This window comes from Nerophis lumbriciformis, linkage group LG03, assembly GCF_033978685.3.
Source record: "Nerophis lumbriciformis linkage group LG03, RoL_Nlum_v2.1, whole genome shotgun sequence".
Classification (NCBI taxonomy): Eukaryota; Metazoa; Chordata; class Actinopteri; order Syngnathiformes; family Syngnathidae; genus Nerophis; species Nerophis lumbriciformis.
In genome coordinates, this window is record NC_084550.2 from 46,873,194 (window position 1) to 46,891,768 (window position 18,575).

The window sequence follows — 18,575 nt, forward strand, 5'->3', positions numbered from 1 at the left end:
CCTTCCTCTTCCAACATGACTGTGCACCAGTGCACAAAGCAAGGTCCCTAAAGACATGGATGACAAAGTCTGGTGTGGATGAACTTGACTGGCCTGCACAGAGTCCTGACCTGAACCCGATAGAACACCTTTGGGATGAATTAGAACGGAGACTGAGAGCCAGGCCTTCTCGACCAACATCGGTGTGACCTCACCAATGCACTTTTGGAAGAATGGTCGAAAATTCCCATAAACACACTCCGCAACCTTGTGGACAGCCTTCCCAGAAGAGTTGAAGCTGTAATAGCTGCAAAAGGTGGACTGACATCATATTGAACCCTATGGGTAAGGAATGGGATGGCACTTCATGTTCATATGTGAGTCAAGGCAGGTGACCAAATACTTTTGGCAATATAGTGTATGTTAGCTAGTATTTAGCTTTAAAATTGGAGTTGCCAACCGTTCCTTGAAAAACGGAATCATCTTGTATTTAGAAACACAAGTGCGCTTTCCGTATTTAGCTGTCAAGGGACGCACCTTGACCCATATTTTTACAACCGTGAAAATGAGAAAATAATCTGTAAACTAGATGGGGCAATTCCTGAAGGAATTGCGTGTGAATGCTCCAATGCTGACGTTGAACTGAAATCCTGGATTTTTTTTTAGAATTGCTGAAGTAAAGCACACAATTCCCAAACAGGCTGAATATTTTGATACAGTTTTGAATCAGATGAAAACTGTGGGAGTTGTGGAACTTTGAAGAATGTCCCATTGATTTTAATAGGATTTTCAGGAAAAGCGGGAATTTTTTTGATAATGGTAAAAAAACTTGAATGGTTTGAATGAGTTGAAATGGTTATTGGTGTTGGAATTTTTCAAATCGGTCGAGAAATGTTGAAGTAGTAACAATTGAGAAATGGTATTATGGAATTTCTGGAAAACCGGGATTTTTTCCAGTACAAAAAACAACTTTGTTTTTTGTCCTGATTAAGAGGAATGTTTGGACGGTGGAACGGTTGAAGTGCGTTGAAAAATGTGGAAGGAAGGGTGGAAATAGGGCTTTGGAAAACCAGGAATTCTGGAAAATCCTGGAATTTTTTTGACTTTGGAAAAAAAGGTAGTTTAGATTTCCAGAGTGGTGGAATGTGTTGAAGGTGGAATGGTTAAAATCGGTTGAAAAATGTGGAAATGGTGAAAGTTTGAAAAATGGCCAATTTATTTTGAATGGGAAAAATGTCCCGGAAAACCTGACATTTTGGGAAATCTGGGAATTTTTGGAATTTGTCAAGGGAAAGCCCGCGATTCCTGAATGGGCTGAACAGTTTGACGCTGGAACGGTTTGAATCGGGTGAAAAATGTGGAAGGTAGAGCATGCCAAAATCTGGAGAAGAAGAATTTGAGGAAGTTTAATTGTGTGAATGCTCCAACATATGGTTTTCTACACCAAAATGCATCTATTTATTCAACTACTTATGTAGTTATGTAACCTGTTTAATGTTACTTGTACTGTATATCCACCATCATTTGACTTGAAGTGGCTTCTTATGGGTTAATGCTACTGAGAAAGAAGGAGGAAGGATATCGGCGCAACGCAACAAAATGCAAACGTGAATTATTGATTGTGAAATTTGCCTTCTGATTGGAGTTGAATCGTCTTTTTGATGTACTCTATGTCATGTGTACGAGGGGTGTCCTGATTTGATATTGATACCGGATATCTCTCCGATATCAGCAAAAAATTGGATTATATAAGCCTGCATCTAAAATCTCCAATACAGGCAGTCTGTTCTGCTCCTCTTGCTAGTTTAGTAGACGGATAACAAGTTGTCTCCATTTATAGAAGTCCTTACTTCAATATAGAAGTAAAGTACTGTATTTTCCGAACCATAGGGCGCACCGTAGTATAAAGCGCACTGCTGATGAATGGTGTATTTTCGATCTTTTTTCATATCAAAGGCGCACTGGATTATAAGGCGCATTAAAGAAGTCATATTATTTTCTTTTTTTCTAAATGTAAAAGACTTCCTTGTGGTCTACATAACATGTGATGGTGGTTCTTTGGTCAAAATGTTGCATAGATGATGTTTTACAGATCATCTTCAAGTCGCTTTCTGACAGTCGCTTCAGGATTCGCCATTTTGTGGGCGGTCTTATTTACGTGGCTCACCTTCGGCAGCGTCTTCTCACCGTCATCTTTGTTGTAGCGGTGTAGCGTGCAAGGACGGGAGTGGAAGAAGTGTCAAAAGATGGCGCTAACTGTTTTAATGACATTCAGACTTTACTTCAATCAATAACGGAGCAGCGTCTTCTCATTCGCAAACAACAACATCGGAAATGTGTCCCGTGAAAAAACGTCCGACCGGAACTCTAATAACTAAAGTTCCTTGGGTGAATAATGTAAACTCACTACACCGGTATGTTTTAGCGCTTTCATGGCAAGTTTACTGACAGATATAAGTAAGAACTTTACACTACTTTATATTAGAAATGGCAACAGCGGAGGATGAATGTCCCATAACAAGAAGATAGAGAAAAAGAAGAAGCTTATCGACTACGGTGTCGACACGGACTCCAAAAGCAGACGCGCGCAACTTTTCAGGATTTATGCAGATCCCAAATACAGATCAGCAGGTATCAGAAGGTAAGAAAAGTTGCTTTTGCATAATATTGTAAAAACAAAACGCCAGATAATATGTCTTACCTTATACGCACATCATAATAATACTCCTATGTTGAAGCACAGTACAATCCATCAAGCGGTGCGGCATCATAGCTTACCAAAGTCGTACTAAAACATTTTGATAGATTTTTGAGCGCCGTGTGTAGTATTCTATATTTTCAATGGGACATATAAAATGTTGGTGTTGTTTACTTGAGTCATATTGCCATCATATTGCAGTCTACACGTATTGCTTATGTTTGACTGCCATCTACTGGTCACACTTATCATTACACCATGTGCCAAATAAAATTGCTTCGAGGTCGGTGAGCAAAACCGGAAATATTCCGTACATTAGGCGCACCGGGTTATAAAGGAGCACTGTAGAGTTTTGAGGGGGAAAACAGATTTTAAGTGCGCCTTATAGTTCGGAAAATACGGTATGTCAATATAACTTACATGAGATACAAAATAACTTATTTTTGACATACATCACAATATGAAACCCCAAAAGGGACAAATGGTAGAAAATGGATGGATGACAATATGAAAGAAATGCATGAAAAGAAACGTGGTTGCTCAATGCTAATTTTCATTGGCTATGCCATATACATGATACTGATTACCATTAGCGATTTTACATGGCGATTTGATTGTAGCTGAGATAGAGATAAGCAGTAGAAAATGGATGGATGGATGGATTTCAACCCCTCCAAATTTGGTAATTAAAAAACTACAATTACAATCAAACAGCTGCTGTAATAATTACAATGCGTACAGCATAAAAACTTTGTAGGACACAACAAAAGACAAGACTGGCACATTTGACGTACTGGCATTCTTGCAAATGATGCTCAGAAGTGTACAAAAAACAATATATAAAAAATAGTATATAGTCAATTGCAGACTTTGCTCAAGTGTCTATATCACAACAGCATATAACTTGATTAAGCCTTTTTTTTAAACAAATTCACACTACAAAATACCGGTAGTAAAAAAAGTATGTATTTTCCGTGCTGATATCGGATCGATATCGGTATCGGCCAATCGTCTGACATATCTGTATTGTATCAGAAGTGAAAACGTTGAATGGGGACACCCCTAAAGTGCATTTAGTTGGTTTTGTATTTCTATTGTCAAGCCTTACTGTTCCACTGGCTCCTTATTTGGAAGCCAAACTGCTTTTTGGATATGGTTCAGTCATTGCATTGTTTTGTTTTTTATTGTTATTATGAACGTTTTTAGCTGACACACAGGTACCCTAAGCTCTGCTACTGGAAAACCTGTGAGGGTTTTTCTCTCCAGACAGTTGTTGGGCACATTGGACACGCAACATGGTGCTAAATGTAATCACTAAGCTATCAATCCTACCTGCTCAATCCATACGTTTATCCAACAGCACTTCATTCCTTTTATACGCTTGTTCAATCTTCAATGCCTGTCTGAACACGGGTTCGGTTCTGTTATCGCATCCTATGAATGTATGTAAATATGTGTGTATGGACCACTTTGCATGGCTGTATCCTGGATTTACAGAGAATATTATCTGTACCAGATTTGAAAACACAACCAGTGTTTTATGTGCAAACCCTAAACATGTACATAATTGAATATATCAGTACATCTGAATATACTGTATATTGTACCTATTTTTCCTTTGTTCTACCTGGGATGCATTTACAAATAAATTTGATCTAAACTAATTTGACTCTAATTTCAGGCCAATCGAATAAGGAATTCATCATTCTTTTTGTTTCTTTCCAAATGCTTTCCTGACTTGGATGCAAGCACACGAGAGGGCAACTGCACTTTTTCTATTTTGCCCATCATCTACAGTTCTTATGCTAATGTTAAAGTTAAAGTACCACTGTTAGTCACATACACATATTAGGTGTGGTGAAATTACCCTCTGCATTTCACCCATCCCCTTGTTCCACCCCCTGGGAGGTGAGGGGAGCAGTGAGCAGCAGCGGTGGCCGCGCTCGGGAATCATTTTGGTGATGTAACCCCCATTTACGTGAGACAAGAACACACGTCTTTCCTTTTTCTTTGCATTCTAAATAGTGAAAAACTGCTAATACTAGGCATCTAACAATGCAAGTAATAGGGATTCATTCATTCCGACTATAATCTTAGATTTAGACTTAGACAAACTTTAATGATCCACAAGGGAAATTGTTCAACTTTTCTTTCCATGATTGCGTTGCAGCACTTTGTGCCGATAGAATTTTCCTCTTTTTTTCATCAGTTTTCCTCTTTTTTTCCTCAAAGGGTACTCAAATGCATGAAAAAATTGTGCAGTTTTCCTTCAAGCAAACAGGAGAAAATTCAAGACCCTTGCAGCGCCAGCTGTAAAAATGTGCATGGTGTTGAAAGGAGGACCAGAAGAAGCCATAGTAACATGCTGTAAAAAGACATCAAGGAACTGGACAAAAATATGAGCGATGACATCATATCCCCACTTGAAAGACAAAAGCCAGAATGAATCAAGCTGCTGGAATAAAGTCAACAACAACACGAACATGAAGGGTTCATCGTGACTACCTAAGAACAAGGTACGTTACACAAAGTTATGTAATATCACTTTTTGATCGCTAATTTTTAGGGCCTCTCTCTGTTTGTTGAAACTGAAATCAAACTGGCTTTGCACGTGAAAGGATTCCAGTACCTGGTCGAGCGGTTTGGGTACGATCCCCAGGAACGTTCTTGGATTTTACTCCATCCTTCCCTCCCTTCCGATTTTTACAGTACGTTTCTGGATAAGCCAGGTACTGTGCTGTTTTATTCTACTTTTCCTGACTTTTTACTTATTTTTTATTTATTTAGCCTTTATTTAAAAGAGAACATTATCACAATTTCAGAATGGTTAAAACCATTAAAAATCAGTTCCCAGTGGCTTATTATATTTTTCGAAGTTTTTTTCAAAATTTTACCCATCACGCAATATCCCTAAAAAAAGCTTCAAAGTGCCTGATTTTAACCATCGTTATAAACACCCGTCCATTTTCCTGTGACGTCACAGTGAATACAAACAAACATGGCGGAAAGAACAGCAAGATATAGCGACATTAGCTCGGATTCAGACTTGGATTTCAGCGGCTTAAGCGATTCAACAGATTACGCATGTATTAAAACGGATGGTTGTAATGTGGAGGCAGGTAGCGAAAACGAAATTGAAGAAGAAACTGACGCTATTGAGCCATATCGGTTTGAACCGTATGCAAGCGAAACCGACGAAAACGACACGACAGCCAGCGACACGGGAGAAAGCGAGGACGAATTCGGCGATCGCCTTCTAACCAACGATTGGTATGTGTTTGTTTGGCATTAAAGGAAACTAACAACTATGAACTAGGTTTACAGCATATGAAATACATTTGGCAACAACATGCACTTTGAGAGTGCAGACAGCCCAATTTTCATCAATTAATATATTCTGTAGACATACCCTCATGTCAGCAGGCCAGGGATGCTAGGGTCGATATTCTTCTCTTGATCATCTTCGGTGGCATAAGGAACGGTGTGAACCGAGACATCTAGGGAGTTTAGCTCGCTCGTCTGCGGGAACAAACTGCCGCCATTGCTTGCCGTGCTACCGAGGTCCTTTGTCCCTGAATTGCTCACACACTCTGGCAGATTCAATGGGGGTCTGGCGGCAGATTTCTTTGACTTTATCGTTGGAAATGCATCTGCTTTGAGTGTCGCAGGATATCCACACATTCTTGCCATCTCTGTCGTAGCATAGCTTTCGTCGGTAAAGTGTGCGGAACAAACGTCCAATTTCTTGCCACTTTCGCATCTTTGGGCCACTGGTGCAACTTGAATCCGTCCCTGTTCGTGTTGTTACACCCTTCGACAACACACCGACGAGGCATGAGGTCTCCAAGGTACGGAAAACGGTCGAAAAAAACGGAAAATAACTGAGCTGATTTGATTCGGTGTTTGAGAAAATGGCGGATTGCTTCCCGATGTGACGTCACGTTGTGATGTCATCGCTCCGAGAGCGAATATTAGAAAGGCGTTTAATTCGCCAAAATTCACCCATTTAGAGTTCGGAAATCGGTTAAAAAAATATATGGTCTTTTTTCTGCAACATGAAGGTATATATTGACGCTTACATAGGTCTGGTGATAATGTTCCCCTTTAACCAGGTAAAAATCCCATTGAGATCAAAGATCTCTTTTCCAAGGGAGACCTGGCCAAGAGGGCAGCAGCAAGGTTACATTAAAAAGCAGTAAACAACACATAAAACATCACATTTACAACATTAAAACTTGCTCACATGACACATGTGCATACAGACAAGGTAGACTGCAGTCCTTTCACAGAAGATTTAAACTCATTAAAATGCAAGAGAATGTTTTATATTTTGAACGTTATTTTTAACACTGTGATTACCAGCGGAATTATTCATTACTTAGGGTTTGAAGTTTAATATTCGATTGTAGGTTATTCCAAGCCATCGGTGCTGAAAACCTAAATGCTTTCTTGCCCAGTTCAGTTCTTACTTTGGGGACGACAAATTGCAGAACATTCATTGAACGAAAATTGCGACTTCCGTGTTTCTTTGTTAAAAGACAAGACAGATAAGATGGAGTGATACCCAGAATGGTTTTGTAGATGAAAACATACCAATAGTTTTGTTTATTTCCACTCTGTGGGTCAGGTGCGTCACACCGCCAGCCGTTTAGCTGTTAGTGGCTGCAAAAGGCACCAGGTCATACTTGGCTAGAATGCTAAAGGACTGGGACAGTTGCTTTTTTTTCTTGGTGTGCCTCCAGTTCTCCCTCGTTGCTGCGCCCATTTTAGTCCTCTGGTTTTGTCATTTTTTTCTGCTACCACCTACTACGGTATTGTTTGTACCTGCTTGTGTCGTAATGCTGTTCTGATCGCGAATGTGTGAGTGACTGGTGGACAATGAGGAGGTTTAGTGGCGTGGTTACTCTGGGGGTGGGAAAGACACGTTTGGCAAATCCACAGGACTGCATTCTTTGGTCGGCGCTGCTGGGTGCACTGGATTTTGTCATTAACGACAAAAAGGGTATCCTCGCCTTCCCAAATGAGCAGGCAACCACCTTCATTCAAGCTGCTCTGTGGCCACAATAACGCATACTTGCCAACCTTGAGACCTTCAAATTCGGGAGATGGGGGCGGGGTTTGGTGGTGTATATTGTAGCGTCCCGGAAGAGTTAGTGCTGCAAGGGATTCTGGGTATTTGTTCTGTTGTGTTTATGTTGTGTTACGGCGTGGATGTTCTCCCGAAATGTGTTTGCCATTCTTGTTTGGTGTGGGTTCGCAGTGTGGCGCATATTTGTAACAGTGTTAAAGTTGTTTATACGGCCACCCTCAGTGGCTGTTGATGAAGTATGCTTTGCAGTCACTCGTGTGTGTAAAAACCGCATATATTATGTGACTGCGTCGGCACGCTGTTTGAATGGAGGATAAGCGAACGTGACGACAGGTTGTAGAGGACGCTAAAGACAGTGTCTTTAAGGCACGCCCCCAATATTGTTGTCCGGGGGGAAATCGGGAGAAATTCGGGAGAATGGTTGCCCCGGGAGATTTTCGGGAGGGGCACTGAAATTCGGGAGTCTCCTGGGAAAACCGGGAGGGTTGGCACGTACCGTATTTTTCGGACTATAAGTCGCAGTTTTTTTCATAGTTTGGCCGGGGGTGCGACTTATACTCAGGAGCGACTTATGTGTGAAATTATTAACACAGGGGTCGGGAACCTTTTTGGCTGAGAGAGCCATGAAAGCCAAAGATTTTAAAATGTATTTCCGTGAGAGCCATATTATATTTTTTAACACTGAACACAACTAAATGCATTTTTAAGTAAGACCAACATTTTTAGAGTGTAATAAGTCTCCTATTCTTTTTAATAACATTGTTATTCTGAAGCTAACCAATAATAAATAAAATACTTCTTACCATTAATGCGACTTCTTGAACAGGTGCGGTAGAAACGGATGGATGGATTTTTTTATTTAGCCTTTATATATAGGTAAAAAATCCCATTGAGATCAAGGATCTCTTTTCCAAGGGAGACCTGGCCAAGAGGGCAGCAGCAAGGTTACATTAAAAACAGTAAACACATAAAACATCACATTTACAACATTAAAACTTGCTCACATGACACATGTGCATACAGACAAGGTAGATTGCAGTCCTTTCACAGAAGCTTTAAACTCATTAAAATGCATGAGAATGTTTAATATTTTGAACGTTATTTTTAACACTGTGATTACCAGCGGAATTATTCATTACTTATCATGTTAAGCAATGTCAGCTAAGATTTATTTGAGAGCCAGATGCAGTCATCAAAAGAGCCACATCTGGCTCTAGAGCCATAGGTTCCCTACCCCTGTATTAACACATTACCGTAAAATAGCAAATAATATTATGTAGCTCATTCACGTAAGAGACTAGACGTATAAGATTTCATGGGATTTAGTGATTAGGAGTGACAGATTGTTTGGTAAACGTATAGCATGTTCTATATGTTAGTTATTTGAATGACTCTTACCATAATATGTTACGTTAACATACCAGGCACGTTCTCAGTTGGTTATTTATGCCTCATATAACGTACACTTATTCAGCCTGTTGTTCACTATTCTTTATTTATTTTAAATTGCCTTTCAAATGTCTATTCTTGGTGTTGGATTTTATCTAATAAATTTCCCCCAAAAATGCGACTTATACTCCAGTGCAACTTATATATGTTTTTTTCCTTCTTTTTCATGCATTTTCGGCCGGTGTGACTTATACTCCGAAAAATACGCTATGCAATAACGACTGACAACTTTATCAAACCGACCACTTATCCTGCACCCTACCCCCAGATACTGCAGTCAAGCACATCTCCCCAACCTGCGACTGACTACACCACGACCCCCCCCGTTATTGCTTCTCTGCCACCTGACGGTTCGAGAAAGTATTGCGCCGGATTGAGCAAGACCAGCTGTGGTCAACGCTATCTGCCTCTTCAAGTACTACCTAGGACAGGGGTCGGCAACCCAAAATGTTGAAAGAGCCATATTGGACCAAAAATACAAAAACAAATCTGTCTGGAGCCGCAAAAAATTAAAAAACATATTACATACAGATAGTGTGTCATGAGATATACATTTAATTAAGAGGACTTAAAGGAAACTAAATGAGCTCAAATATACCTACAAATGAGGCATAATGATGCATATTGCTAGCCTAAATAACAAGTTAGCGTCGATTAGCTTGCAGTCATGCAGTGACCAAATATGTCTGATTAGTACTCCACACAAGTCAATAACATCAACAAAACTCACCTTTGTGCATTCACGCACAACGTTAAAAGTTTGGTGGACAAAATGAGACAGAAAAAGAAGTGGCATAAAACCAAACTTGCCAACCCTCCCGGATTTTCCGGGAGACTCCCGAAATTCAGCGCCTCTCCTGAAAACCTCCCGGAACAAATTTTCTCCCGAAAATCTCCCGAAATTCAGGCGGACTCAGGTCCTCCACAATATAAAAAAACGTACCTGCCCAATCACGTTATAACTATAGAATGATGGAGGGCGAGTTCTTGGTTTCTCATGTGGGTTTATTGTTAGGCAGTTTCATTAACGTCCTCCCAGCGTGGCAACAACACACAACAACAGCAGTCACTTTTTTGTATACCGTAAAGCAGTTCATCTGCCGTAAACAGCAATGTTGTGACACTCTTAAACAGGACAATACTGCCATCTAGTGCATTTGATGAAAGCACTTTTGTGCGTGCCACACAGCAATGCATCATCAGAGACAAGGGTGTTCAGCATGGTTCGAAAAATAGTGACAGAGAATAGAACAAAGATGGACAATTCAACCCTTAACTCAACAACGAGTAGATAAATAAATAAATAAATGGGTTATACTTGTATAGCGCTTTTCTACCTTCAAGGTACTCAAAGCGCTTTGACAGTATTACCACATTCACCCATTCACACACACATTCACACACTGATGGCGGGAGCTGCCATGCAGGGCGCTAACCAGCAGCCATCAGGAGTAAGGGGTGAAGTGTCTTGCCCAAGGACACAACGGACGTGACTAGGATGGTAGAAGGTGGGGATTGAACCCCAGTAACCAGCAACACTCCGATTGCTGGCACAGCCACTCTACCAACTTTGCCACGCCGTGTTATGTGTGTGTATATGTGTAAATAAATGAACACTGAAATTCAAGTATTTATTTTATATATATATATATATATATATATATATATATAAATACATATATATATATATATGTATAGCTAGAATTCACTGAACGTCAAGTATTTCTTATATATATATATATATATATATATATATATGAATGAAATACTTGACTTGGTGAATTCTAGCTGTAAATATACTCCTCCCCTTTTAGCCACGCCACCAACCACGCCCCCAACCACGCCCCCGTCCCACCCCGACCACGCCCACCCCCACCCCCATCCCACCACCTCCCGAAATCGGAGGTCTCAAGGTTGGCAAGTATGCATAAAACACGTCCCCGAAAGTCTGAGAAAGTTGTACATTTAAACAAACTACAGTGAGTTCAAGGACCGCCAAAATTAGTAGGACAAAACGGCGCTCGCCAAATACTCGAATCAGTGAAGCATGTTTAATACAAACAGTGTGATTTATAACAATTAGGGAGGTTTGTGTCATGTTTGTCCTCCTACAGAAACCATATTAAAACAAAAAATATATTTTTTTCCCCTCATCTTTTTTTCATTTTTCATACATTTTTGAAAACGCTCCAGAGAGCCACCAGGGCGGCGCTAAAGAGCCGCATGCGGCTCTAGAGCCGCAGGTTGCCGACCCCTGACCTAGGAGGACTTCCTTTCACAGTCTTGCGGTAGATCATGTCTTTAGAGTCAAAAGGCCAGCTCTGCCATCCAAGACTCCACTTCCTGTCCCTGAATGCTGGGCTGATAGACCTGGAGCCCAGCCCAGGTGATCAATCAATCAATCAAAGTTTATGTATATAGCCCTTAATCACAAGAGTCTCAAAGGGGCTGCACAAGCCACAGCAACACCCTCTGCTCAGATTCCACATCAGGGCAAGAAAAAACTCAACCCAATGGGATGTAATGAGAAAACTCAGAGGGGACCACAGATGTGGGGATAGCACTAAGGAGTATAGGTTAGTGGATTTATCCAGGATCAGCTACAATGTGCTCAAACAACCACTAGGTAGCATCTCTGAGCAGATAATACTGTATCGTCTCTTTCCCTTTCGGACTTATCAGGTCTTTACATCAAAGAAACGCCATTCTTCACGCATTCTTCACTCACGCTTCAAAGGTGAACTGCAATTCAGTCTAAGCCTGGGCCCTGGAGAGGGGGTCCAGACTGAGGCCAAGGGAAAAAAACCTCATAGCCATAGCACACAAACATTTGTGTAAGAGGGAAACATCAAAGAACACAAAGGACATTAAATACATTAAAAGAGCAGAGCGGCTGCAACCAGCGACTTCTACACACAGCCACAAACGTAAAACAACAACAACAACAAAAACATATACACTGTGGTGGCCTCTGCGGTGTTCCATGATTTCCATGAATTAATTAACGTGGACCCCGACTTAAACAAGTTGACAAACTTATTCGGGTGTTACCATTTAGTGGTCAATTAATAAATAATGATAAATGGGTTGTACTTGTATAGCGCTTTTCTACCTTCAAGGTACTCAAAGCGCTTTGACACTACTTCCACATTTACCCATTCACACACACATTCACACACTGATGGAGGGAGCTGCCATGCAAGGCGCTAACCAGCACCCATCAGGAGCAAGGGTGAAGTGTCTTGCTCAGGACACAACGGACATGACGAGGTTGGTACTAGGTGGGGATTGAACCAGGGACCCTCGGGTCGTGCACAGCCATTCTTCCACTGCGCCACGCCGTCCCTTGTACGGAATATGTACTAATCTACTAATAAAAGTTTCAACCAATCAATCAATCATCTGCTGGGGTGGGGGAGCATGGCCAGAGACAGGAGCAGACCCAACAAAGCAACCAAGAGAGCCGACTCCACCCTCGGCCGCCCACCAACTCTCGGCCAGTGTCCAGTCTGCATGGATGAGCGAGGATACGTCCAAGGCGTCCGATACCTGCTCATTCAGTCAAGACACTGAGAAGCTTGTCCGTCCCGGCGCTCAGCGCCAGCTCCGCAGACCTGTCTCTCCATCCGCATCTCCTCCTGTCTCTCCAAACGGACTCTGGTGTGGCAGAGACCCAGCAGCTGGTCTCCATGGCCAAAAGGCTCCCGGGAGGCAGATCCAGAAGTTCACAAAAAAGCACCGTAGAAGTCACGAAAGTGCCACCCCTGTTCACACAGTCCCAAAGGGTCCCCAACCAAAATGGAAAAAAAACAACAACATGAAAACAAGAGGGAAACATCAGGAAAAGGATGACAAAAGAGCAGCCATTACAGCGGCGCCATCGCTTCCTTGTTCCCTGTAAGTTTATTCTAGATCATAAATCATGCATCCCACCTGGACAGAAGAAGTCTGAGTAGGTATTCCGACAAGTTGGTACCTTTTGACAGCTATTTAGGATACGAAAATGGTGAGGACGACACGAAAAAACGGCAGGCGAGCCCCGTACTGGGGCACGGTCACCTCTGTAGGACTAAAAGCGGATGTACGGCGGAGAGTTGATTTTAGCCAAGGGCCCCGTCGGCCTTTTCCATGTCCTGCCCCTCACAGGATGTGGTGTTCCCAAGTGGCTTCTGTTCTATGTAGGAATTGCGCTGCTTCTCCACAGCTTTTGAGCTTCATTTTAATATCCAGGACAGTGGTACCCTTGGATACGCTTGGTTCTGTGACACACCTCATACCTCAGAAAACGTGTATTTTGGAAGTGAATCAAAATCAATATATTCATGCTTGCTCCCCCCCAGAGATGAGACCAGTGAAACTAGGGTTAATAATGTATGCAGTACCACCGCCACCCTGCAGGTGGCAACAGCGAGTCATATGTGTCCCAATAATACAGCAGTGGGGCGAGTAAAAAACTACTCATTCAACCCTGGAAAAAAAATCTACCGTATTTTCCGCACTATTAGCCGCACCTAAAAACCACAAATTTACTCAAAAGCTGACAGTGCGGCTTATAACCCGGTGCGCTTTATATATGGATTAATATTAAGATTCATTTTCATAAAGTTTCGGTCTCGCAACTACGGTAAACAGCCGCCATCTTTTTTCCCCGTAGAAGAGGAAGTGCTTCTTCTTCTATGCAAGCAACCGCCAAGGTAAGCACCCGCCCCCATAGAACAGGAAGCGCTTCTTCTTCTACTGTAAGCACCCACCCGCCCGCGTAGAAGAAGAAGAAGCGCGCGGATATTACGTTTCATTTCCTTTGTGTGTTTACATCTGTAAAGACCACAAAATGGCTCCTACTAAGTGACAGGTTTCCGGTTCATGAAAAGACGCAATCTCTCCATCCGCACACGGACTACTATTTCACAGCAACTGCCTAAAGACTTTCAAGAAAAGCTGGCTACTTTCCGTGCATATTGTAAAAACAAGATAGCTGAAAAAAAGATCCGGCCAGAGAACATTATCAACATGGACGAGGTTCCACTGACTTTTGATATTCCTGTGAACCGCACTGTGGATACAACGGGAGCACGTACGGTGAATATTCGCACCACAGGGAATGAGAAGTCATCCTTCACTGTGGTTCTAGCTTGCCATGCTAATGGCCAGAAACTTCCACCTATGGTGATATTCAAAAGGAAGACCTTGCCAAAAGAGACCTTTCCAGCCGGCGTCATCATAAAAGCTAACTCGAAGGGATGGATGGATGAAGAAAAGATGAGCGAGTGGTTAAGGTAAGTTTACGCGAAGAGGCCGGGTGGCTTTTTTCACGCAGCTCCGTCCATGTTGATATACGACTCCATGCGCGCCCACATCACGCTGGTTTTTAATATATTATTAAAGTTTGACTGACCTATCTGACTGTTTTTTTGACATTCCTTTAGCGCAGTTAGATGCGGCTTACAACACGGGGCGGCTTATAGGTGGACAAAGTTTTGAAATATGCCGTTCATTGAAGGCGCGGCTTATAACCCAGGGCGCCTTATGGTGCGGAAAATACGGTAAATAAATTGCAAAAATCAGACTTTTAACAACGATTGGACAACAAAGTATGAATTTTCTACAACCAGCAAGTGCTCCAGTCATTGTTTTCTGGCGGACCTTTCAAGCTACGGACACACTGATCCTGACAAGCAGCAACAATGGTTGAAATCCCAGCGTGTAAGTTTCATCACGGAACTTGGTCAAACTTTATAAGTAGATATAATTTTTGCGTAAAGATATTTAGTTTGTTTTGTATTGAAATTGCTGACTTTGTGATGTATTTTGTATTCGTGACCGTCTTGTTTTTTGTCTGAGAGAAACCTCGTTTACTACATGTAGTGCTAAATGTGACAAGTAGAGGACGACAACACTAATAGTGACAAGTCACATACAATGGGTGTAAATGTTGTGTAATTTCTATATTTGTAAACATTTGTAGTTTATTGTGTAAATATTTTAACACTAAACCTGTTTTATTTATGTAAAATACACAATGGATGTTATTTATGTAAAATACACAATATTTTCAGTCTGACAAACCTAAATAAAGGAAGACGTGTAAAGAAATAAAACTAAGGAAGGAAAACAATTCAAAAGAAGGAACATCAATCCTCAACAAAAAACTGGAGCTTCATACTGTTAACTATCTGCACACGCTGGAAACAAGTAGCAAGGGCAGAAGAATGAATTTAATGACAGTGCAGTGTGAAAGGCGATGTGTTTACTTTACAATTAAGTAAACTCAGTCTCAAAGAAATATAACCGAGGAAGGCACTTTCTGATGAAACATCCACATTTTGATGTCCGGTCCCTGAGCCCCTGGGCTCTTGAAGCTGCAGCCCTCTTCATTATGTAGCTGAATAGCCCTGCAATAGAATATTGTACAAACAAATAAAGTAGTTTTACGAGGTAATGTAATATTAATGTACAGCATTTATCTTGGAGAGTGGACTTCTACGCTATATCCTTCCAGCTGCTTCTCTGTCAAACACACCATCAGCAGCATCTCCATATTTTTTCATGGATTAATGTCCACCATTTCAATTATTCTAACATCCTTGGCTGGTGTCATCGACACATTCTGCGTCAGTATGGTGCAGACAAGCAGTGATGCAATCCAACTGCTTCACCAAGTTAGCCTTATATGCGCTCTGTCATGTTTTTGGTAATTTTTTTCTTTCAAGAGGTCATATTATAATTTGTTTTTCAACATATAAAACACTACCTTGCAGTCTACATAACATGTAATAATGGTAGATTATGTTTTGCAAACCATGTTCAAGCCACTTTCTGATCGTCTCTTCAGAATGCGCCGTTTTTATGGGCGGTCTTATTTACGCACTGAAGTCCTCCTCCCGTCCAAACCCACTTCGACTATGTCTCCACCCCGTCTGCCATTTGTAGTTTTAGCGCTTCCATATGGAGTCTACTGACAGATATAAGATAGAAATGTACGCTACTTTGTACAAAACCCAAAACCAGTGAAGTTGGCACGTTGTGTAATTCCTAAATAAAAACAGAATACAATGATTTGCAAATTCTTTTCAACTTATATTCAATTGAATAGACTGCAAAGACAAGATATTTAATGTTCCAACTGACAAACTTATTATTTTTGCAAATAAACATTAACTTAGAATTTAATGGCAGCAACACGTTGCAAAAAAGTTGTCCCAGGGGCATTTTTACCACTGTGTTACATGGCCTTTCCTTTTAACAACACTCAGTAAACGTTTGGGAACTGAGGAGACACATATTTGAAGGTTTTCAGGTGGAATTCTTTCCCATTCTTGTTTGATGTACAGCATAAGTTGGTCAACAGTCCGTTATGGTATTTTAGGCTTCGTAATGTGCCACACATTTTCAATGGGAGACAGGTCTGGACTACAGGCAGGCCAGTCTAGTACCCGCACTCTTTTACTATGAAGCCACACATGAAGCGACTGTGCGCGCGCGTGTGTGTGTGTGTGTGTGTGTGTGTGTGTGTGTGTGTGTGTGTGTGTGTGTGTGTGTGTGTGTGTGTGTGTGTGTCTGTCTGTCTGTCTGTCTGTCTGTCTGTCTGTCTGTCTGTCTGTCTGTCTGTCTGTCTGTCTGTCTGTCTGTCTGTCTGTCTGTCTGTCTGTCTGTCTGTCTGTCTGTCTGTCTGTCTGTCTACAAACCCCATTTCCATATGAGTTGGGAAATTGTGTTAGATGTAAATATAAACGGAATACAATGATTTGCAAATCCTTTTCAACCCATATTCAATTGAATGCACTACAAAGACAAGATATTTGATGTTCAAACTCATAAACTTTTTTTTTTTTTTGCAAATAATAATTAACTTAGAATTTCATGGCTGCAACACGTGCCAAAGTAGTTGGGAAAGGGCATGTTCACCACTGTGTTACATCACCTTTTCTTTTAACAACACTCAGTAAACATTTGGGAACTGAGGAGACCAATATTTGAAGCTTTTCAGGTGGAATTATTTCCCATTCTTGCTTGATGTACAGCTTAAGTTGGTCAACAGTCCGGGGTCTCCGTTGTGGTATTTTAGGCTTCATAATGCGCCACACATTTTCAATGGGAGACAGGTCTGGAATACAGGCATGCCAGTCTAGTACCCGCACTCTTTTACTATGAAGCCGTGCTGTTGTAACACGTGGCTTGGCATTGTCTTGCTGAAATAAACAGGGGCGTCCATGAAAAAGACGTTGCTTGGAGGGCAACATATGTTGCTCCAAAACGTGTATGTACCTTTCAGCATTAATGGTGCCTTCACAGATGTGTAGGTTACCCATGTCTTGGGCATTAATACACCCCCATACCATCACAGATGCTGGCTTTTCAACTTTGCGCCTATAACAATCCGGATGGTTCTTTTCCTCTTTGTTCTGGAGGAGAAATGTGCTGCTGAAGCAAGTCCGTTTTTTTGAATTTTTTGTAAGGGTCCCCCCTTACGACATTTTAGCAAAAATGTTTCTGTAAAAAATGCATTTTTTTTTTTTCATTTTCAGGTTGTGTCGGGACTCCTGATGACGTTTTGAAACATTTTATACAACTACAGCACCAGAAATGTTCTGCTGAAGCAAGTCCGTTTTTTTGAATTTTTTGTAAGGGTCCCCCCTTACGACATTTTAGCAAAAAATGTTTTCAGTGAAATATGCATTTTCTTCCATTTTCTGGTTGTGTCGGGACTCCTGATGACGTTTTGAGACACTTTATACAACTACAGCACCAGAAATGTGCTGCTGAAACAGTTCGTTTTTTAATTTTTTTTATAAGAGTCATTTTAGCAAATTTTTTATTTTGTAAAACCTTTTTTTTCTTCCATTTTCAGGTTGTGTCGGGACTCCTTATGACGTTTTGAGACATCTCCTACAACTACAGCACCAGAATTGTGCTGCTGAAACAAGCTCGTTTTTTTGAATTTTTTTGTAAGGGTCCCCCCTTACGAAATTTTAGCAAAAACTTTTTTCCATAAAACATGCATTTTCTTCCATTTTTAGGTTGTGTCTGGACTCCTGATGACATTTTGAAACATTTTATACAACTACAGCACCAGAAATGTGCTGCTGAAGCAAGTCCGTTTTTTTAAATTTTTTGTAAGGGTCCCCCCTTACGACATTTTAGCAACATTGTTTTCCGTAAAACCTTTTTTTTCTTCCATTTTCAGGTTGTGTCCGGACTCCTGATGACGTTTTGAGACATTTTATACAACTACAGCACCAGAAATGTGCTGCTGAAGCAAGTCTGTTTTTTACAATTTTTTGTAAAGGTCCCCCCTTACGACATTTTAGCAAAAATGTTTCCGTAAAATATGCATTTTTTTCCATATTTAGGTTGTGTCGG